The sequence below is a fragment of the Gorilla gorilla genome, chromosome 15, assembly GCF_029281585.2.
Source record: "Gorilla gorilla gorilla isolate KB3781 chromosome 15, NHGRI_mGorGor1-v2.1_pri, whole genome shotgun sequence".
Classification (NCBI taxonomy): Eukaryota; Metazoa; Chordata; class Mammalia; order Primates; family Hominidae; genus Gorilla; species Gorilla gorilla.
In genome coordinates this window covers 68076921-68099866 of record NC_073239.2, presented here as the reverse complement: position 1 = coordinate 68099866, position 22946 = coordinate 68076921, and the positions used below count along the sequence as shown (strand labels likewise).

The window sequence follows — 22946 nt, the reverse complement described above, 5'->3', positions numbered from 1 at the left end:
GTCTCCCAGGCTGGAGTACAATGATGTGATCATAGCTCACTGCAGCCTTGAACTCCTGTACTCAAGCAGCCCTCCCGCCTCAGCTGCCCAACTAGCTGGGATTACAGGCACATGCCACCACACACCTGGCTAGAGATATAATTTTAAGTAAACATTAGTGTATGTAAGATCCACTCCCTTTTGTCCTAAAATAGATCAGCTCAACTAAAAACTTATTCCTTTTTCTGTAAACTCTGTCAGCAACAAGCCAAGGAATTTAGTAACCTGAACAAGTGTTCTGGAAGCCATGTGAGATATATTGTTAAAACTGCACGGAGTTACCATTAACTTTTAAATGATAAGAGACACTGCACTATTTTATAGTAAAAAGTGACAAAACAATGACTGTGAGTTTCATATGAGAATCCCGTGATTAATTTTGAAACTGCCTTAGTAATCTACAGGTAGACTTAAAGATGTGAAACCAATGAGGACATTTGACAGAAGTGGACTTGATATGGTATTTTATTATAGAAGGGGAAAAAAATCAAACTGAATGCCAGGTATCATGGATTCTGTGAGAAACCACAGCATGACCTCCTGGGAGATAGCATACATATTTACCTGCGCTGCTCAAAGCCACTACCAGGCTGCTCCAATCATGAACAGCAGAAGGCAGATGATACCCCACTGCCTGATATTTGCCTTGAAAGGCAAGGACTACAATGAGTCCATCCCACTCCAGAACCACAGGCTTCAGAACTGGATACTTGGGATCTATGTGACCTTGGCCAGTTTCCATAACCTGAGTCTAACATTTTACCTATAACATTAATAAATTATTATCTGTCAAAATAGAATAAAAATTCTTATCCCACAACAACACAGCGTTGTTGTAGAGACAAATGAGATCATATCCTTAGCAGTGTGCCTGGTAGATATTAAGTGCCCAATAAATGAGAGGAGTTAGAGTGACTCCCCCACCCTCCACTGCTGCTGGAAGCAAAGGAACAAGCTGCCCCTTCTAGATGCTGCTTTGTCTTTGCCTCACAAATGTCACCAAAGTAAAACTACAGCAGCTTCTTCTGGTTTCTTCCTAGAGGACAAAAGTTATACATTTAACGACATAATGTATGTGAGTCCCCCTTGTTGACATTGATGAGATGCCAACAAAGAGAGGTTGTTTTCCTGAGGAGCACTGATGGAGGGGAATACGTGTATCCAGTTCTGTGTGTGGGCCATCCAGTGTAATTTATAATGCCACTATAAACCAAAAATAAATTTCCAACCCCCCCAACTAACTGATTGTGAATGCACCCCCTCCTCTTGACCAAAGGGACCCAAGGAAACCTGAAAAACTAGTTTATGCCATAATGAGAAGGAAAGGAGGTCTCCTCCTTATGGAATTCAGGCACAATTGACCAGCATTAACATTAAAAACAGGTCTTCAGACTGACAAAGCGGACTCTTTGTAGCAATAAGATACCAAGTTCCAACCTGCCTCTAGTATCACATGGCAGATAAGGAAATAAAAATATATTACCCCAAAATATGTTTCTTTGCATATTTTGAAATGGCCCTGTAAAGCCATCTTTTGTAAGGGAAAATTTGTATCTGTAAAGAATCTCTAATAACATAACTAGATCTTTCCCCTTCTAGCCCCTCCCAGTCCTGAAGAGGTTAACTGAGAGTCTACCACCTTTTAAAAGTCCAAGTAGGACACATTTGCCATCTATTATTTTTAAGGGCAGCCACCTATGAGACTTCATCTACATAATAAAAACCTTGGTTTCCACAACCCCTTTTCTTAACCCAGACACTCCTTTCTATTGATTCCAGGTCTTTAGATAATAATTTTACTGTTTCAACCAATTGCCAATCAGAAAATCTTTGAATGCTCCCATGACCTATAAGCACTATCTCCTGCACCTCCTCCCTTTGAGTTGTCCTGCCTTTCCAGAGCAAACCAATATATACCTCACATGTGTTGATTGATATCTTATGTCTCCCTAAAACATATAAAACCAAGCTGTAACCCAACCTCCTCTCAGGACCTCTTGAGACTGTGCCTCAGGCCATGTCACTCATATTTGGCTCAGAATAAATCTCTTTAAATATTTTACAGAGTTAGGCTTTTTTCATCAATACCACTGTGCCCATAGGAAACACAGGTGAAAACCATTTTCCTTATTATGAGTGGGGTTAAACTTTCCCCACCCCGGCCGGGCGCGGTGGCTCACACCTGTAATCCCAGCACTTTGGGAGGCCAAGGTGGGCGGATCACTTGAGGCCAGGAATTTGACACCAGCCTGGCCAACATGATGAAACCCAGTCTCTACTAAACTACAAAAAAGTAGCTGGGTGTGGTGGCGAGCACCTGTAGTCCCAGCTACTTGGGCAGGCCAAGGCACAAGAATTGCTTGAACCTGGGAGGGGAAGATTGCAGTGAGCCAAGATGACACCACTGCACCCCAGCCTGGGCGACAGAGTGAGACTCCCATCTATTAAAAAAAAAAAAAAAAAAAAAACTTTCCCCAGCCCATAGTCATTTCCCAACTGAAGTCATTGCTCACATATTACCTTCTCAATGAGGCCTCATTTGACTGCCATCTTGAAAACAGCAACCAGTCTCCTCATCCTGATTGTTTCCTTACGTTTTCTGTTTTTTTCTTCCTGAGACCCACTGATCTAATGGAAAATATTATTTTCAAATTTGTTATACTTGTTGTATATCATCTGTCTCTTCCAGCTAGAATGTAATCTTTTGGGGTCAGGGAGCTTTGTTTTGTGCCTGGAACAATTGGTAATTGGTTGAATGAACAAATACATAAATAGATTTATTCATATTTGTATATGCACAGAGAAACTCTGGAAACCTTCTTGAGAAAATAATAATATTTGTTGATAGAATAGGGAAAACTGGAGAGGTGGTCTGTATGAATTGGAGACGAGTGGGAGGAAGATTTCAATTCTTAATTTTTGAACCGTGTGAATGATTATATATATATCTCAGACATGACTGGTTCTGAAGTCACCAGCCATCCTTGATAGGCCTGATTTCTTTCTCTCCACTCTTTATAAAGAGACCTCTCTCCCTTCTCTTTTCCCTGCACCTCCTTAATTTCTCTGTCAAGCCTCAAAATAGCAAATGCTCTTCCTGCTACATATGCGCATGCATCTATACATATCTTTTCTGTGTCAATATATGTTTTAAGAAAAGTGTGAAATTAAACTTCAATTTCAAAACAGATATTCTACTCAAATACAGACTGTAATAAAAACATCTTTAATAAAGGCTTACCGAACAACGGCAGCAACAAAAACTTGAATTCAAAGAAGAAGGCCAACCAGGGAGAACCATGGTGACTTTAGAGGGTTTGATGAATTGGTAAATGATGGCAGCTGCTTTAAAGGGCATTGCCTTCATTCCCAGGGACCACATAATGGAAGGTCCATTATGGAGTAGGTGAAGTGACCTCTGGGCTGGGAACAGGGACTCTGGGAAGTCCTTGCTGAGCATTCCCTGAGGCCAGGATGTCTGTGCCTCTGGGCTCCCTCCTCTTCCATTCTGATCAAAGGACTCATTGGTGTTATGGCATTTGAGGCAAATGCCTCATATTGGCTGAGAGAACACAAACAAGCAGATCTACAACGTGGTGCAAAGAAAACAGAAGGGGCACGTGCGTTGAGATGTGTTAAATATTATGAATTCATTTACATAGTCACCAGAGGAAGAACGTGATCGAAAGTCAAGATGAAGCCAAGAGCCTTGCCTTCAAAGCTCCAGCATATTGGAATATAACTAACATTTAAAAATATATATGCTTTATTCTTCCCTTCCAGCCTCTTTTTCTTCTCCCTCCCATGTTTTCCAGCCAGTTTTAGCCAAGTGAATTATTATTCTAGCCAAATTCCTCTAGGAAGGAAAGAATAAACTCAATTCATCTTCATTTCTGTCCTCTGACAAAATGGGTAAGACAGTGATGATATCAATCTTTTACTGGATTTTGCTGACAAGGATTTAATGAATATTTGTTAATATACTGTGATAAGCAATGCAAAAATATGAAGGCCAGCAGAGTGATAATGGCCATGAATTACAAATTCCTAAGCCTTTATTATGCAGAAAACTAATTTGTTCTTACTACATTGAGATCTGACCAGCCCCAGACCCAGTACCTTTTATGTAGTTCTATGAATTTTCATTATGTAAATAATTAAAATATGAGGAAAACAGACATTTTAAATATAAGGATTTACTTCTAATTTCTCACAAAATTATCTCTGTTTATAAAGAAGAGCTAGTGAACAGTAGTTCTCTAGCATGGAAAATTGTCAGAATCATAACGCGATCTAAAAATGTCTTGTATTAAAACAAAGCCTAAAAACATTTTTAAATAGATTTGTTAGCTTGTCTATTTAATCCACTAACCTAGGCAATTAGGTTAATGCAATTGGAAATTGAAAGCAAAATTTTCTATATTGTTGCCTGAAACTCTTCAGTGTTGGCTGTTGCTTCCATCCTGAAGCATTGTAAGACACCACTGCTTGAGAGCCTCTCTCTGAAAACAAGACTGTCGCATGACACTAGAGCAGAAAGTAGTTGCACATCATTCAGTTCTTTGCTTTGCCACCTACTTACTCACCGCCATGACTGTAATTATTTTTCCACTGTAGGAGTCACACAATGGAAGAGGAACAGTTCCCGTCACACCTCCAGGTTATGTAATCACCTAGCCTGAAGGGAACAACCCAGATCCTCTGAGCAGCACCCACAGAGAGAGGGTTCAGACCCAAAATAGTAACTTTGCCCCGAGCAGCAAAAAGAGGATACAATTCCCCTATGACACCCATAAACTGCAACGCAGTCTTTGTAGTCGCAACTGAGCTTTCCTAGAGTGCTCAACAGAAGTCACACCCCAGTGGTCAAGTGCTGAAGGAAGGACCAAGACAGAATGAAAGTCCTAGCAGTTGACATGGCAACAGCAGTAGGGCAATGAAAGGTTTCCAGAAGCAAATCTGTCTCAAGAGTTTATAATGCAACCATATGCTGTCTCTGTCTAACACATGCCGAATGAAGACAGATTCAGTCTGTTTTCTGACTACCTCCATCAGTTTGCATTATCTGGTGAAATTCTGGAGAGGCAAGTCAGATGAGGCAGTTCCCAGACCCGGGTCTTCAAGTTACTGTAACAAAGAAGGCTTAGGCCCTTTCTTTCTAGCTTGTGCAGGAAATGCAGGCATAAGCCATCACTGTTGTATGTTTAGCTCAGTTGGCTGAAATTTCTTGTTGTACTGTAACCTTTACCAGCTTCTAAATGCAGAGTGGCTGATCTAATCACAAAACAGATTCAATCATTATTGTACTACTTGGAAATACTAAGAGCTAATCCAGATGCCACAAAGTAATGTTCCTTCTTTGACTCGGAATTTGTTTTAGAAAAAGCAACAAGAGGACGTTTCTTTTTCTCTTGATTCCTGTGATGGTTTATTTTATGTGTCAATTTGAGCAGGCCACAGGTTACCCAGATTAAACATTGTTTCTGGATGTGTGGCAAAGGTATTTCCGGCTGAGGTTAGCATTTGAATTGAGTCTATTGTTGGACTCAGCAGAGTAGTTTGCCTTCCTTAACGTGAGTGGGCATCACCCAATCCATTGAGGGCCTGAGTAGAACAAAAGGTGGAAGAAGGGAGAATTCACCCTTTTATTCCTACCTCACTGCTTGAGCTGGGACATCTAACCTCTTCTGCCCTGGGATTGCTCCCCTGGTCAGCTCCCTGGTTCTCAGGCATTTGGACTCAGGCTGAATTACACCACTGACTTTATTCAGTCTCCAGCTTGCAGATGGCAGATCATAAGATTTAACCTCCATAATCATATGTGCCACTTCCTCCAATAAATGTCCGGTGTGTGTGTGTGTTTGTGTGTGTGTATGCGTATCTCCTATTCTCCTGTTCAAGGTTCATCCATGTTGTAGTATGTGTTAGAATCTTAGACCTTTCTAAAGCTGAATAATATTCTATTATATGGATATACCACATTTTGTTTATTCATTTTTCTACTGATGGACATTTGAATTGTTTCAGTCTTTTGGTGAATGTGAATAATGCTGCTGTGAACATTGGTGTACAACTATCTGTTTGAGCACCTGCTTTCAATTCCATTGTGTATATATCCAGGAATAGAATTATTGGGTCATGTGGTAATTCTATTTAACTTTTTGAGGAGCCATCAAACTTTCCTCCACCATGGCTGCACGATATTTTATGTTCCTGCCAAGTCCTCCAGCACCCCTCTTTTAAAATTTATTTCTTCTAAAAAAAAACAAAAAAAAGGGATACATATACAGAACATGCAGGTTTACATAGGTATACGTGTGCCATGGTGGTTTGCTGCAACTATTGACCCATCCTCTATGTTCACTCCCCTTAACCCCCACCCCCCAAAAGGCCCTGGTGTGGGTTGTTCCCTGTGTCCATATGTTCTCAATGTTCAACTCCCATTTATGAGTAAGAACATGCGGTGTTTGGTTTTCTATTCCTGCATTAGTTTGCTGACAATGATGGCTTCCAGCTTCATCCATGTCCCTGCAAAGGACATGATCTTATTCCTTTTTATGGCTGCATAGTATTCCATGGTGTATATGTACCACATTTTCTCTATCCAGTCTATCATTGATGCGCATTTGGATTGGTACCATGTCTTTGCTATTGTAAATAGTGCTGCAATAAACATACATGTGCATGCATTTTTATAGTAGAATGATTTATCATCTTTTGGGTATATACCCAGTAATGGGATTGCGGGGTCAAATGGTATTTCTGGTTCTAGATCCTTGAGGAATCACCATACTGTCTTCCACAATGGTTGAACTAATTTACATTCCCACCAACACTGTAAAAGCATTCCTATTTCTCCACAGCCTCGCCAGCATCTATTGTTTCCTGACTTTTTAATAATTGCCATTCTGACTGGCGTGAAATGGTATCTCATTGTGGTTTTGATTTGCATTTCTCTGATGATCAGTTATGTTGAGTTGTTTTTTTTTTCATATGTTTGTTGGCTGCGTAAATGTCTTCTTTTGAGAAGTGTCTTGATATCTTTTGCCCACTTTTTGATGGGGTTGTGTTTTTTTCTTGTAAATATGTTTAAGTTCCTTGTAGATTCTGGATATTAGCCTTTTGTCAGATGGATAAATTGCAAAAATTTTCTCTCATTCTGTAGGTTGCCTGTTCACTCTGATGACAGTTTCTTTTGCTGTGGAGAAGCTCTTTAGTTTAATTACATCCCAGTTGTCAATTCTGGCTTTTGTTGCAATTGCTTTTGGTGTTTTTGTCATGAAGTCGTTGCCCATGCCTCTGTCCTGAATGGTATTGCCTAGGTGTTCTTCTAGGGTCTTTATGGTTTTTGGATTTACATTTAAGTCTTTAATCCATCTTGAGTTAATTTTTGTATAAGGTGTAAGGAAGGGGTCAGTTTCAGTTTTCTGCATATGGCTAGCCAGTTTTTCCAGCACCATTTACCGAATAGGAGATCCTTTCCCCATTCCTTGTTTTCATCACGTTTGTCGAAGATCAGATGATTGTAGATGTGTGGTGTTATTTCTGAGGTCTCTGTTCTGCTCCATTGGTCTACATGTCTGTTTTGGTACCAGTATCGTGCTGTTTTGGTTACTGTAGCCTTGTAGTATAGTTTGAAGTCAGGTAGTGTGATGCTTCCAGCTTTGTTCTTTTGGCTTAGTATTGTCTTGGCTATATGGGGTCTTCTTTGATTCCATATGAAATTTAAAATTGTTTTTTCTAATTCTGTGAAGAATGTCAGTGGTAGTTTGATGGCAATAGCATTGAATATATAAATTACTTTGGGCAGTGTGGCCATTTTCACAATATTGGTTCTTCCTATCCATGAGGATGGAATATTTTTCCATTTTTTTGTGCCCTCTCTTATTTCCTTGAGCAGTGGTTTGTAGTTCTCCTTGAGGAAGTCCTTCACATCTTTTGTTAGCTGTATTCCTAGGTATTTTACTCTCTTTGTAGCAATTGTGAATGGGACTCCATTAATGATTTGGCTCTGTGCTTGTCTATTGTTGGTGTAAAGGAATGCTTGTGATTTTTGCACATTGACTTTGTATCCTGAGACTTTTGAAGTTGCTTATCAGTTAAAGAAGTTTTGGGGCTGAGATGATGGGGTTTTCTAAATATAATATCATGTCATCTGCAAACAGAGACAATTTGACTTCCTCTCTTCCTATTTGAATACCCTTTATTTCTTTCTCTTGCCTGATTTCCTGGCCAGAAATTCTAATACTATGTTGAATAGGAGTGGCGAGAGGAGAGCATCCTTCTCTTGTACTGGTTTTCAAAGGGAATGCTTCCAGCTTTTCCCCATTCAATATGATGGTGGCTATGGGTTTGTCATAAATAGCTCTTATTATTTTGAGATATGTTCCATTAATACCTAGTTTATTGAGAGTTTTTAACATGAAGGGATGTTGAATTTTATCAAAGGCCTTTTCTGTATCTATTAGATAATCATGTGTGTTTTGTCTTTGGTTCCATTTATGTGCTGGATTACATTTATTGATTTGCATATGTTGAACCAGCCTTGCATCCCAAGGCTGAAGCCAACTAGATCATGGCAGGTAAGTTTTTTGATGTGCTACTGGATTTGGTTTGCCAGTATTTTATTGAGAATTTTTGCATCTATGTTCATCAGGGATATTGGCCTGAAGTTTTCTTTTTTTGTTGTGTCTCTTCCTGGTTTTGGTATCAGGATGATGCTGGCTTCATAAAATGAGTTAGAGAGGAGTCCCTTCTTTTTAACTGTTTGGAATAGTTTCAGAAGGAGTGGTACGAGCTCCTCTTTGTATTTCTGGTAGAATTCAGCTGTGAATCCATCTGGTCCTGGGCTTTTTTTTTTGGTTGGTAGGCTATTAATTACTGCCTCAAATTCAGAGCTTGTTATTGGTCTATTCAGGGATTCAACTTCTTTTTGATTTAGTCTTGGTAGGGTGTATGCATCCAGGAATTTATCCATTTCTTCTAGATTTTCTAGTTTATTTGCATAGAGATGTTTATAGTATTCTCTGATGGTAGTTTGTATTTCTGTGGAGTCAGTGGTGATATCCTCTTTATCATCTTCTATTGTGTCTATTTGATTCTTCTCTCTCTTCTTCTTTATTAGTTTAGCTAGCAGTCTATCTGTTTTGTTAATTTTTAAAAAATAAAAAACCTGCTCCTGGATTCATATAATTTTTGGAGGGTTTTTCATGTCTCTATCTCATTCAATTCTTCTCTGATCTTAGTTATTTCTTGTCTTCTGCTAGCTTTTGGATTAGTTTGCTCTTGCCTCTCTAGCTCTTTTAATTATGATGTTAAAGTGTCAATGTGAGATCTTGCTAGCTTTCTGATGTAGGCATTTAGTGCTATAAATTTTCTTCTTAACACTGCTTTAGCTGTGTCTCAGGGATTCTGCTGTGTTGTCTCTTTGTACTCATTGGTTTCAAAGAACTTCTTGATTTCTGCCTTAATTTCATTATTTACACAGGAGTCATTCAGGAGGAGGTTGTTCAATTTCCATGAAATTGTGTGCTTTTGAGTGAGTTTCTTAATCTTGATTTCAAATTTGATTGCATTGTGGTCTGAGAGACTGTTACGATTTCAGTTATTTTGCATTTATTGAGGAGTACTTTTCTTCCAATTGTGTAGTCGATTTTAGAATAAGTGCCATGAGCACTGAGAAGAATGTACATTCTGTTGATTTGGGGTAGAGAGTTCTGTAGACGTCTACCAGGTACACTTGATCCAGAGCTGAGTTCAAGTCCTGAATATCCTTGTTATTTTTCTGTCTTGTTGATCTGTCTAATACTGACTGGGGTGTTAAAGTCTCCCACTATCATTGTGTGGGAGTCTGTCTCTTTGTAGGTCTCTAAGAACTTGTTTTATTGGGTGCCCCCATATTGGGTGCATATATATTTATAATAGTTAGCTCTTCTTCTTGAATTGTTCCTTTTACCATTATGTAATGCCCTCTTTATCCTTTTTGTTCTTTGTCGGTTTAAAGTCTGTTTTGTCAGAGCCTAGGATTGCAACCCCTGCTTTTTTTTTTTTTTTCTGAGATGGAGTCTTGCTCTGTCACCCAGGCTGGAGTGCAGTGGCATGAACTTAGCTCACTGCAACCTCTGCCTCCCAGTTCAAGAGATTCTCCTGCCTCAGCTTCCCTAGTAGCTGGGATTACAGGTGCCCACCACCATGCCCAGCTAATTTTTGTATTTTTTGTAGAGATGGGGTTTCACCATGTTGGCCAGCCTGGTCATGAGCCGAACTCCTGACCTCTGGTGATCCGCCCCCCTCAGCCTCCCAAGGTGCTGGGATTACAGGTGTGAGCCACCACACCTGGCCACCCCTGCTTTTTTTTTGCTTTCCATTTAGTTGGTAAATTTTCCTCCAACCTTTTATTTGGAGTCTGTGTGTGTCTTTGCACATAAGTTGGGTCTCCTGAATACAGCACATCGATGGGTCTTGACTCCTTATCCAGTTTGCCAGTCTGTGTCTTGTAATTGGGGCATTTAGTCCATTTACATTTAAGGTTAGTATTGTTATGTGTGAATTTGATCCTGTCATCATGATGCCATTTGGTTATTTTGCACACTAGTTGATGGAGTTTCTTCATAGTGTCATTGGTCTTTATATTTTGTTGTGTTTTTGCAGTGGTTGGTATCAGTTTTTCCTTTCCATATTTAGTGCTTCTTTCAGGAGCTCTTGCAGGGCAGGCCTGGTGGTAATGAAATCCCTCAGCGTTTGTTTGTCTGTAAAGGATTTTATTTCTCCTTTGCTTATGAAGCTTAGTTTGGCTGGATATGAAATTCTGGGTTGAAAATTATTTTAAGAATGTTGAATATTAGCCCACACTTTCTTCTGGCTTATAGAGTTTTTGCTGAGAGGTCTACTGTTAGTCTGATGGGCTTCCCTTTCTAGGTGACCTGTTCTTTCTCTCTGGCTGCCCTTAACATTTTTTCCTTCATTTCAACCTTGGAGAATCTGACGATTATGTGTCTTGGGGTTGATCTTCTCATGGAGTATCTTAATGGTGTTCTCTGTATTTCCTGAATTTGCATGTTGGCCTGTCTTGCTAGGTTGGAGAAATTCTCCTGGATAATATCCTGAAGTGTGTTTTCCAGCTTGTTTCCATTCTCCCCATCTCCTCTGGTACTCCAGTCAATCATAGGTTTGGTCTGTTTATAAAGTCCCATATTTCTTAAAGGCTTTGCTCATTCCTTTTCATTCTTTCTTCTCTATTCTTGTCTGCATGTCTTATTTCAGTAAGGTGGTCTTCAAACTCTGATATCCTTTCTTCTACTTGGTCAATTCAGCTATTGATACTTGTGTATGCTTCATGAAGTTCTTGTGCTATGTTTTTCAGCTCCATCAGGTCATTTACATTCCTCTCTAAACTAGTTATTCTAGTTAGCAATTCCTCTAACCTTTTATCAAGGTTCTTAGCTTCTTTGCATTGGGTTAGAACATGCTTCTTTAGCTCATCATAGTTTTTACTATTCATCTTCTGATGCTTACTCCTGTCAACTCGTCCATCTGATCCTCTGTCCAGTTCTGTGCCCTTGATGGAGAGACATTGCGATCATTTGGAGGAGAAGAGACACTCTGGTCTTTTGGGTTTTCAGCATTTTCTTTGTTGATTATTTCTCATCTTTGTGAGTTTGTCTTGTTTCAGTCTTTGAGGCTGCTGACCCTTGGATGGGGTTTTTTGGGGGTCTTTTTGTTGTTTTTGTTGTTGTTGATGATGCTATCGTTGCTTTCTGCTTGTTTTTCCTTAAATAGTCCTGTCCCTCTTCTGTAGGGCTGCTGCTCTGTGCTAGGGGTTTACTTCAGGCCCTATTAATCTGATTTGCTCTGTGCCTGGAGATGTCATTCAAGGAGGCTAGAGAGCAGCAAAGATGGGTACCTGATCCTTCTTCTGGGACCTCTGACCTTGAAGGACACCAACCTGATGCCACTAGGATTGCTCCTGTATATGGTGTCTGACAACCCATGTTGGAGGGTCTCACCCAGTTGGGTGGCATGGGGAGCGGGACTCGTTTAACGAAGCACTTTGTCCCTTGGTGGAGAGGGTATGTTTCACTGGAGGGAAACCCACTTATCTGGTCTGCCCAGATTCCTCAGAACTACCAGGAGGAGTGGTTAGGTCTGCTAGTCTGCAGAGACTGTGGCCACCCTTCCCCCTAGAGGCTCAGGCCCAGGGAGATCTGAATTCTGTCCCTGAGCCTCTGGCTGGAATTATTGGAGATCCTGCAGGGAAGCCCCACCCACTAAGGAAGGATGGGTCAGGGTTACGCCTGAAGAGGCCTGTAGTAGAGACAGGGTTTCACCATGTTGGCCAGGCTGGTGTAATACTCCTAACCTCAAGTGCTCTGCCCACCTCGGCCTCTGAAAGTGCTGGATTGCAGGCATTAGCCGCCACTCCCGGCCCAAGTTCCCCCTTTTAATGCCTTTGAGAAGGTATAACCGGTGTCACTTTCTCAGATTTCAAGGTCCAGGGGTAGATTGCCAATAAACCCAATTCTGGGAGTCAGTGTCAGTACATTTCCCTGATATCACCCTGAAATCCTGATAAGTTAAAGTCAATAAACATTAGTTGAGTACCTGGTATGAGTCAGGCAACATGGCAGGCATTAGAGATACAAAGAGCTCATAGGCTGATGAGGTGGACAGACATTTAAATGCAAAAATATAGTATAATGAATCCAATAGTAGAGGGATGTGCAAAGCAATAAAAGGGCAGGGAAAGCTTTGCAAAAGGAATGGATTGAGGTGGATTTTGAATGATGAACAGGAGTTTGCCAGGTGGAAATAAGGAAAATAGCACAAGAAGGGAAAAGTAAGTGCAAAGCACATCCACAGGAACATCGCACTCTCAGGGAACTGAGCATGGTTCATTGTGGCCATAGTTTACTGCCTGGTTTCTGGCCTATTGGCACCCCCTCAGAAACTCTGTGGAGAGGGCAGGAAGACATGCATGTGTGTAAGCATGTGTTCATCTATGCACTTGAATCTGAGGGTAGGAAGTGATGGCATTTCACAAGGCGGTGTCTGGAATCTTGTGAGTTGTGGTCAAATGCCGGAGCCTAGTGATGATCTGTTAGGAAGGGGATTGCAAGATGACACCTGACTCCTTGAGGCATTGAGAAGATTGTTAATAAACAAAATTATAAGACACCTGGGGATAGAAAATATGTCCCATTTAGGACTTTAGAAAAATCAACTTTTGACTGATCCAATTTCAGCAATATGGCAGACTGAGAAACATGAAAACCCTCTCACTGCAATGCCTAGAAAGGATTTATAAAATATAATACAAATTATTTTAAATGCAAAGCCAAATTCATACATTCTTAAAACAGGAACATCTCCAAGTGCCAGAAAATGGGTCACTGGAAACCACAGAGGTGACCTGAAACCATAGGCCAGGGTAGTTCAGGGATAAGGGATGCAGATGGACAGTGAAGGGTAAGGGGAAGCTTACAAGGAGGAATCAAGAAATCCACAATCATAGTGAGACTGTAACACACCTCTCTGTTACTGATAGTTCAAGCAGACAAAAAGTCAAGGTTTAGATTTGAATATCATAGTAAACATTCTATTTGTCCTTGGGGAAACCAAACAAACATTATAGGATCCTCAGCCACAGCCTAAACCCTTGAAGCACTTTCTTAAAAGGAACAAAGATCCATGATATGGAAGTGAAGAGTGCTTCCCTCCTGTTTGGGATCTTACCTTTTATGTGAATCCTGAATGACAAATAAAAGTTCTAACAAATGAGCAGCTCTCACAAGGGACACAATGGATGAGGAGGATTCTTTTGACCCTGATTAGAAGGGAAGAGGAGCAATTGAGAAATAAATATTAGAGTTAAACTGTTGTGAATGTGTATTAGTTTTCTATGCTGTGTAACAAATTACCACATATTTAGGGGCTTAAAACAAGACTAAGTGAAAGAAGTCAATCAAAAAAGACCACATATTATGCAAGTTCATTCACATGAAATGTCTTGAAAAGGCAAATTTATAGAGACAGTCAGTAGTTTAGTAATTGTCTAGGGCCGAGGAGTTGGGGAGTAACTGCTAATGTGTGTGGAGGTTTTTTGGGAGGAGATGAAATATTCTAAGATTGTGGTAATGCTTACAAACTCAGTGAATATACTAAAATTCATTGAATTGTACATTTTAAATAGGTGAATTATATAGTATACAAATTATACCTCAATAAAGCAATTAAACATGCACACTAACACATACATACACACATTATCATGTCACAGTTTCCATGGGTCATGATTCCAGGAACCATTTAGCTGGGTCCTCTGCTCTCAAATGGTTGCAATCAAGGTGTCATCTGGGCTATGTTCTCATCTAGAGGCTCAGTAAGGGAAAATTTGCTTCCAATCTCACTCAGGTTGTTAGCAGAATTCACCTTCTTGCATCTGTAGATCTGAGGGCTTTGGTTTCTTGCTGTATTGGGTAAAGACCACCCTCAGCCCCTAGAGGCTGCCTGCAGCTCCCAGCACACAGCCCTCTTCATATCCAGGTCACATCATGGCCACTTGCTTCTACAGAGCCAGTAGGAGAGCAACAGTGAGTGCCAGTAGCATGGAGTCTTCTTTAATGTATTATGACGTAATCATAGGGGTGATATCCCATCACCTTTGCCATATGCTTTTGGTTAGAAGTAGGTTGCAGATCCAGCCGGGCGCGGTGGCTCACACCTGTAATTTCAGCACTTTGGGAAGCCAAGGCAGGCGGATCACGAGGTCAGGAGATCGAGAATCCTGGCTAACACAGTGAAACCCCGTCTGTACTAAAAATACAAAAACTTAGCCGGACATAGTGGCAGGCACCTGTAGTCCCAGCTACTCGAGAGGCTGAGGCAGGAGAATGGTGTGAACCCAGGAGGTGGAGCTTGCAGCGAGCTGAGATTGCGCCACTGCACTCCAGCCTGGGCGACAGAGCGAGACTCTGTCTCAAAAAAAAAAAAAAAAGAAGTAGGTTGCAGATCCTACTCACACTCAAAGGAAGGGGATTTGAATATTAGAAGGCAGGGGTCATTGGGAGTAACCTTAGAGTTTGTCCACTGCTGGCCACCACCTGGATATAGACATTCTGTGTTGCTATCCTGGGACTGTTTATCAACAGCTTCCTCACCAATGCCAGAGCAGGGTAACGACTTCCCATCTCACCTTTGGCATGTTGTTGATACAATTTGTCCCATAGCCATTGCCTATAAATGATGGCGAACACAAAACTTGCTAGTTTTCACTTGTGTATTTTATAAAAGTACTACACGACTATGGAAACATTCCAAACAGCACAGATAGGTATAAGTATTAAGTAAAGATTCTCTATGTCTTTTCTCGTTCACAATCACCTTGTTCTACTTCTCATAAGTAATCTTTGGAAATAGTTTCTGGATAGTGCAAATTATCAAGATTATCACCATTTCAGTATAACAAGAGCACCATCCATACAAGCAAAAATAGGAGTTCTCCTGGGCCAAGTCAGTTATTTAGTTTTCTGAGGCAGCTAAGATGAAGATAAACAGATAAGAGATTCAGTAAGGTGGAAAAGAGGTGAAAACAGGGCCACTGCAGAGAGGCAGCCTCCAGCCTGTGCTTCTGTGCCCAGGCTCAAATAATAAAAGTTCAAAGATAGGTGGAGAAGACATTAAAACCAAAAGGATAATTATAAAATAAGAAAATTAAAAGGAATAAAATAAGCAATTTACATAGTATAAAACCAATAGATTAGTTAGTTGGAAGTAAAGAGGAAAAATATTATAAAATATCTATGAAAAACATGAAAGTAAATAAAGGTCGTAATGAAAGCAATTAAAAGTCCAAACATAAACTAGAAAACCTAGAGAAGATGGATAAATTCCTGGAAATATACAACCCTCCTAGATTAAACCAGGAAGATATAGAAACTCTGAACAGACCAATAACAAGCAGTGAGATTGAAATGGTACTTAAAAATTTGCCAACAAAAAAGAGTCCAGGACCAGATGGATTCACAGCTGAATTCCACCAGATATTCAAAGAAGAACTGGTATCAATCCTGTTGACACTATTCCACAGGATAGAGAAAGAGGGAATCCTCCCTAAATCATTCTATGAAGTCAGTATCACGCTGATACCAAAACCAGGAAGGGACATAACAAAAAAAGAAAACTACAAACCAATATCCTTGATGAACATCGATGCGAAAACCCTCAATAAAATACTGGCTAACCAAATCCAACAGCATATCAAAAAGATAATCCACCATGATCAAGTGGGTTTCATACCAGGGATGCCGGGATGGCTTAACATCTGCAAGTCTATAAATGTGATACACCACATAAACATAATTAAAAACAAAAATTACATGGTTATCTCAATAGATGTAGAAAAAACATTCAACAAAATCCAGCATCTCTTTATGATTAAAACCCTCAGCAAAATTGGCATAGAAGGGACATACCTTAAGGTAATAAAAGCCATCTATGACAAACTCACAGCCAACATTATACTGAATGGGGAAAAGTTGAAAGCATTCCCCCTGAAAACTGGAACAAGACAAGGATGCCCATTTTCACCACCTCTATTCAACATAGTACTGTAAGTCCTAGCCAGAGCAATCAGACAAGAAAAAGAAATAAAGGGCATCCCAACTAGTAAAGGGAAAGTCAAACTGTCACTGTTTGCTGATGATATCATCATATACCTAGAAAACCCTAAAGACTCATCCAGAAAGCTCTTAGAGCTGGTAAATGAATTCAGCAAAGTTTCAAGATACAAAATTAATGTATACAAATCTGTAGCTCTGCTATACACCAACAGCAACCAAGCTGAGAATCAAATCAATAACTCAACCCTTTTTACAATAGCTGCAAAAAAATAAATAAAGTAAAATAAAATACTTAGGACTATACCTAACCAAGGAGGTGAAAGGCCTCTATAAGGAAAACTACAAAACACTCCTGAAAGAAATAATAGACAACACAACCAAAAGGAAACACATCCCATGCTCATGGATGGGTAGAATCAGTATTGTGAAAATGACCATACTGCCAAAAGGAATCTACCAATTCAGTGCAATTCCCATCAAAATACCACTATCAGTCTTCACAGAACTACAAAAAACAATCCTAAAATTCACATGGAACCAAAAAAAGCTGCAAAGCCAAAGCAAAACTAGGCAAAAAGAACAAATCTGGAAGCATTACGTTACCTGACTTCAAACTGTACTGTAAGACCATAGTCACCAAAACAGCATGGTACTGGTATAAAAATAGGCACATAGACCAATGGAACAGAATAGAGAGCCCAGAAATAAACCCAAATACTTACAGCCAACTGATCTTCAAACAAGCAAACAAAAACATAAAGTGGGGAGAGGACACCCTATTCAACAAATGGTGCTGGGATAAATGGTTAGCCACATGTAGGAGAATGAAACTGGATCCTCACCTCTCACCTTAAAATCAACACAAAATGGATCAAAGACTTAAACCTAAGATCTGAAACCATAAGAATTCTGGAAGATAACATCAGAAAAACCCTTCTAGACATTGGCTTAGGCAAGGATTTCATGACCAAGAACCCAACAGCAACTGCAATGAAAACAAAGATAAATAGATGGGACATAATTAAACTAAAAAGCTTCTGCATAGCAAAAGAAATAATCAACAGAGTTAACAGACAACCCACAGAGTGGGGGAAAATCTTCACAATCTATACATCTGATAAAGGACTAATATCCAGAATCTACAAAGAACTCAAACAATTCAGCAAGAAAAAAACAATCCCATCAAAAAGTGGGCTACAGACATGAATAGACAATTCTTAAAAGATACACAAATGGCCAACAAGCATATAGAAAAATGCTGAACATCACTAGTGATCAGGGAAATGCAAATTAAAACCACAAGGTGATACCACCCCACTCCTGCAAAAAATGGCCATAATAAAAAAAAATTTTTAAAAATAGATGTTGGCGTGGATGCCGTGAAAAGGGAACACTTTTACACTGTTGATGGGAATGTAAAACTAGTACAACCAATATGGAAAACAGTGTGGAGGTTCCTTAAAGAACTAAAAGTAGATCTATCATTTGATCCAGGAATCACACTAGTAGGTATCTACCCAGAGGAAAAGAAGTCATTATACAAAAAAGATATTTGCCCATGCATGTTTATAGCAGCACAATTTGCAATTGCAAAAATGTGGAACCAACCCAAATGCCCATCAATCAACTAGTGAATAAAGAAAGTGTGGTCTATATGTACCACGGAATACTACTCAGCCATAGAAAGGAATGAAATAATGGCATTTGCAGCAACCTGGTGGAATTAGAGACTATTATTCTAAATGAAGTAACTCAGGAATGGAAAACCAAACATCGTGTGTTCTCACTCGTAACTGGGAGCTAAGCTATGAGAACGCAAAGCCGTAAGAATGATACAATGGATTTGGGGGACTTGGGGGAAAAGGTAGGAGGGAAGTGAGGGATAAAAGACTATACATTGGGTACAGTGCACACTGCTTAGGTGATGGGTGCACCAAAATCTCAGAAATCACCACTAAAGAACTTATTCCTATAACCAAACACCACTGTTCCCCAAAAACCTATTGAAATAAAAATAGATTAAAAAATAAGTCAAAACAACTGTAAAAGTTAGGCTTAATTTTTTTAAAGGATGAGTGAAGAGATGAGCTGACAATTCATAAGAAACAGATGTCCTCTATATGTGAAAATATTATAGTTTTTTGTTTGTTTGTTTGTTTTTTGAGACGGAGTCTCGCTCTGTCACCCAGGCTGGAGTGCAGTGGTGCGATCTGGGCTCACTGCAAGCTCCGCCTCCCGGGTTCACGCCATTCTCCTGCCTCAGCCTCCTGAGTAGCTGGGACTACAGGCGCGCCTGCCACCACGCCCGGCTCATTTTTTGTATTTTTTAGTAGAGACGAGGTTTCACCGTGTTAGCCAGGATGGTCTCGATCTCCTGACTTCGTGATCCGCCTGCCTCGGCCTCCTAAAGTGCTGGGATTACAGGCGTGAGCCACCGTGCCCGGCCTATAGTTTATTTTTATTTTATTTTATTTATTTATTTTGAGTCAGGGTCTGGCCCTGTCACCCAGGCTGGAGTGCAGTGGCGCCATCTCCGCTAACTGCAATGTCCACCTCCTGGGCTCAAGCCATCCTCCCACCTCAGCCTCCCTAGTAGCTGGGACTTCAAGCACATGCCACCATTGCTGGCTAATTTTTGTATTTTTTGGAGAGACGGGATTTTGCTGTATTGTCCAGGCTGGTCTCCAACTCCTGAGCTCAAGCAATCCACCCACCTCAGCCTCCCAAAATGCTGGGATTACAGGCATGATCCACCATGCCCGGCCAAAAATATTATAGTTTAACCTCCCTTATAACTGAAGAGATATTTATAAAAATCGCAAGCACTACTTCTTACCTGTTAGACTGGCAAAGTTTAAAAAGTTTGATAAAAATCCAATGTAAATATAAGGAAAACAAGTCTCATATACTGTTGGTAGAAGTATAAATTTGTATGATCTGTTTAGATGGCAATTTGACAACATCTATAAAATTTTACGAGCTACTTGAATTAGCAATTCCATTTCTAAGAATTTATATTTGCGTATCATGGGCGCGTGATGTATCTGTGTGTGTGTACAAATATTTCATATATCTTATATGCAAACTAGCTAGCTAGATGCATAGATCAGCATTGATGGTAATGGAGAAAATTTAGAACAACCTACATGTCCATCAATTGGAAATTGGTTACATAAGTGATTATACCTCCAGTAAAATGACTTATTCCCTTAATTTATCTTTCTCCCACCTGAAATGGTCTTCCCTTCATTTTCTTCCTTTGGGAAGCCTTCTCAGGACATTCCATATCTTCCTGATGATTTCTTTAGTAGATGCTAAGATATTCCCCACCATATCAATTTTCACTCACTCCAACTACCCTGCAGTGGTAGATTGATTGCATTATTGGCCTTGTAACTGCCTAGAAACTTTGTAGTTCCTACCCAATTTGAATCTGGGCTTGGCTGTGTAGCCTGTTTTGGCCAGGAGGAAAGTAGCAAATTTCACACACACACACACACACACACACACACACACACACACAGGCTTGAAGGAAGAGTTTGCATATTTCTACTTGCTCTCTATGACCACCATGTGATTGCCACAAAAACATGCCTAGGCAAGCCTTCTGGAGAATGAGATACGTGGAGTAGAGTCCAGTCATCCTAGCTGAAGCCATTAATAGATCAGCAAACTTCCAGCTAATTGTCAAGCCAGTGCATAAGCCCCAGCTAAGATCAAAACACTGCGCAGCCAAACCCAGTGAAGATCAGCAGGACCCACCCAACTGATATGTAGATTCATGGGAAATAATAAATGGTTGTTGTTTTAGGCTACTATATTTTGGAGTTGTTTGCTACGCAGCAATAACTAACTGATATAACTTCCAATTTACCTTTTTAAAAAATGTATTTATTTCCAAGCTACTTGAGCTTATTAAATGACATTCACTATCTATCTTTTAAAATATTTTAAAAATATAATCTGCTGTTAAGTTCAGGATATTCTACTGTCCTTATGGTAATTTAATTATTATATCTTCTATAAACCTAGATTTAAAAAGCAAGAATTTAGTTGTTTATTTTAGTCTTCTTTCATCTACCTCCATTATTTGCAACAGAGAGCCAAATACACACACACACACACACACACACACACACACACACACTCACAATCATTCCTCATTTTCCATGGGAGATTGGTTCCAGGACCCTTGTGAATACCAAAACCTGAGGATGCCCAAGTCCCTTGTATAAAATGGCATAGTATTTGCATGTAACCTATTGCACACCTTTCTGTATACTTTAAATAATATCCAGATTACTTATAATACCTAATACAATGCCTACATATCACCTCACTTGCCTGGATTCAATGTAGTACTCAGTGCATTGTAAATTCAAGTTTAGCTTTTTCAAACTTTGTGTAATTTTTTTCCCCAAATACTTATGCTCTGTGGTTGGTTGAATTTATGGATGCAGAGCCCATGGATACAAAGGGCTGACTGTATATGTACATACATATATGTATCCCTTTGAAGAATAAAGGATTCAAATATTACATGTTTTATGAGATGACTGAATTTAGTGGTTGGAATTTTTTGGGTGTTTTTAAGTGAAGTAACATTATTTTCAATAGTGTGAGAATCAAGAGGATAGTGATTATGAGCAAAATAAAGAGAAAAACCTTTGGAGAGGATTTCCTAAGGTCACCAGTTTTGGCTTTTTTTTTTTTCTTGCATCCTATCCTAGTTTCATCGGTGACTCAGGACCTCAATTGACACAGAACTGGTTTCAAGTACAGGAAAAAGATGTGGACCCACCATCAATTACCAGTGGTAAGAGAATTTAAAAAAAAAAAAAACAGCAGGAGCTGTTCAGATCAAGATGAATATGGCTTTGTTTTCATCTTGAAAAAATTTCAGTCATTTTTACAATGCTATAAACACAAATTAATGTAACCCACTGTCCTCACTTTTACATTTTAAAAGCCTGTGGAAGAAAGATGTGACAAAAGGAAAGGATGCAAACATTATTATTTTAAATCCTTAATTTTTACATCCATCAGCTTTTCTTTCTGCTTACAGCCCTGTCTAGAAACCGTCTTTTCCTTGTATTCTGTTTTTTTTGTTTTGTTTTGTTTTTTAAAAAATAGTCTTTAATTTCCCAAAACAAAGGGAGAATGATTAGGACTTTCTTTCACATGCTTCAGGCACTCCATTCTGTGAAGATGGATTACTTCTTCAATAATCCTTTCCAAACAAGTTCTTAAGTCAGTTTCTCTCCTTTTTTTTTTTTTTTTTGATAATGTAAAACAAATTGTACCATTAGTCATTTAACACAAACAAAACATCTCCCTTTGTGAAAACCACCAAGCCATTTGGTTAAAAACCAAAGGATAAATCACATTTACCTAATGGATGGAACTTGATAATTTCTCCATATGTTACTACTAAAATTGACAAGGCAGAAGTTGCCAAGAAGAAGGGCTAAACAGTACTCTAAAGAAAGAAAAATAGTTCTTGAGCTTTTATTAAATGTTTCTTTGTCTTAAAGTTTGGTTCTGTTTCCACCAGGAAATTAATTGCTATTTCACTTATACCTGTGCCAATAATTAAACAACTTTAAGAGAGTAGTTTCCAGAATAACTATTCCCAAAGCCAGTCTATGGAAAAAAGCAACATTCCCAAGTAACTTTTTATGATATTTAGGATACCAACGAATGGTTTGTGAGTATGGCCCGTTTATTTCTAACAAAGCAACAGAAAATGCCTGAATCTGCATCATTTATTTGCTATGATGAATAGTCCACCTTAGCACTAAACACCATCAGTTGAACAAGAAACTAGAATCCTCTGGAGCAAAGTGATCGAAGCTCAAATTGCTTTCTTTAGGTCTGACCTGGTTCTACTAGGGTCATTACCAGTATTCAAAACATGCACTCACTTCCTCCGGCAATTATACTGCATGTCAAAGGAGCGTCCTCTAAGAAGTTGAAAAATTCTATTCATTTCACTTGCCCAAGGCCATATATGGAATTTTTTCTTATTTGGCAATGTTTCCCACCAAAACTGAAAAAGGCTATAATGACAGCCAAAAATCACATTTCTTAATGGTAGAATGTCACTATTAAATATATATATTTTTGCCTTCCTAGTCTCCTCTGTCTCAATTTTTTAATAGATTTTTTTTAAAACTTGTCTGGGGAGGACATGGCAAGACTGTTGTTTCTTTTATAATAAAACTGCATTATGTTGTGGTTCTTCAAGTTGCTGAGAAACTCCTCCTTCTGTATCTGCTAAAGAGAGGTACA

At 39.4% G+C, this 22946-nt stretch overlaps 1 protein-coding gene across 5 annotated transcripts in view; it reads left to right on the top strand.

Moving 5' to 3' along the window:
• Positions 1–22946, top strand: part of TRIM9 (tripartite motif containing 9) — a 263721-nt gene that overhangs the window by 95847 nt on the left and 144928 nt on the right. For all 5 annotated transcript variants that reach the window (XM_055361500.2, XM_004055164.5, XM_019009943.4 and 2 more), the window contains exon 2: positions 21386–21471. The gene's annotated coding sequence lies outside the window, so the exon portion shown is untranslated. The remainder of the gene's footprint in view (positions 1–21385; positions 21472–22946) is intronic.